Below are 1,746 nucleotides of genomic sequence, written 5' to 3' on the forward strand. Positions count from 1 at the left end.
CAAAGAACAAATCTCAATTTTTCACTAATTCTTGCTGGAAAATGTACTAGGAAAAAAAGTTTATTTTATGGTTTTTTTTGTTATATGTTACATATTTTTCTACTACATACATACTTTTCGTCTAAATATTCTTAAAACTCATTTGATTGTGAATTCATTACGTATAAATATTGTATTTAATGTAGACAAAATAATATTTTTTATATAATCAACAACCCTACAACATATTTAACAGTCATCAATCTTATAGTAGTCGGAAGTGGTTGTGGAAGTTGATTATCGAAGATGATTTTTGTTGGAGTTTGTAGTCGGGGGTGGTTGTTGGAGCTTGAAGTTGGTCACATGAAGGTGTGGAGTTGGTTGTCGAAGTTTGTCATCGGAGGTGGTTTTTGAATCACAGAGTCGGTCGGGCAAAAGTGGTCGTTGAAGTTGATCATTGAAGATGATTTTCACTAGAGATTGTAGTCGAAGGTGATTGTCAGAGCCCAAAGTTAGTCGCATGAAGGTGGTATTAGAGTTGGTTGTCGGAGTTTGTCATCTAACGTGGTTGTTGAACAACCTCGAGTTTGTCGTCAGAGTTGCTCGCTCAAAGGTGATCATTGAAGGTGATTTTCATCGGAGTTTGTAGTCGGAGGTGGTTGTCAGGGCTTACGAAGATGGTTGTTAGAGTTGGTTAACGGAATATGTTGTTGGAGCTAATTGGTCGTTGGAGTCGGTAGCGCGAAGGTGGTCATCGGAGTTGTGTCACTGAAGGTGGTTGTTGGAGGCCAAAATTAGTTATCGGAGTCGATCGCGCAAAGGTTGTTGAAGCTTGGAGTTGGTCGCCAGAGTTGTCATCGAAGGTGGTTGCCGGAGTCCGGATTTCATCGCCGGAATTGTCATTGTAGTTGGTTGTCAGAGCCCAGAGTTGGTCGCCGGAGCTGTTATCGGAGGTACTTATCGGAGTCCAGAATTAGTTCTTGGAGTGTGACAGTGGTTGATGGGTAGGGTCATTGAAAACATGGGAAGAAGGGAGAGTTGGGGTGAGTTGGTAAAATATATCAACTCAACTCCACTAACATTTAAAGTTGGTAGGTCAAACAATGAGTTATTATATTATATCAACTCAACTCAACTCATATTGGTGAACTAAATACCCCCTTAATAGTATTCTTGTAAAGAGATAAATATATTTTTTTTAATGTAAATATGAACAGAGCTCACATAAAAAAAAAAAAAAAATATATATATATATATATATATATATATATATATATACTTGATAGATAAATCAGAGATTTGAATTTCTTACTTGGCATATATGTGTGTGTGTGAGAGGGTTTGAATCTCTCTGTATATATGTGTGTATGGGAAAGGATATTATAATTTTATATGTGTGAGAGAGAGGATGTTACAATTTAGACTGAAAAATGACCATTTTTGAGAAAATATGGAAGTCAGGTATCTTAATCCAATCCATTTTTTTTTCCCAAAAGATTAAGATATATACTCCTTTTGTTAATGCTTCATTGTTATTTTTTAAATTGGTGTCTGTTTCCTCTTGGAAACTAGTTTTTACGTCTTTTAACTAACATTTCAACTTTTAGTCAAATTTTTTAAATGAAAAAAAAATATATAAATCTATTTCTTTAATTTTCAAGACAATGACTTAATATTTGAAATAAAGGAACGGTAGAAAGTTAATAACAAAATAAAGAATAGAGTTAGTGATGTAGATCAAATAGTGTTTATAAAATGTCAACATGA

Source organism: Benincasa hispida, chromosome 2 (genome assembly GCF_027475165.1).
Source record: "Benincasa hispida cultivar pf3 chromosome 2, pf3_genome.v1.1, whole genome shotgun sequence".
Lineage (NCBI taxonomy): Eukaryota > Viridiplantae > Streptophyta > Magnoliopsida > Cucurbitales > Cucurbitaceae > Benincasa > Benincasa hispida.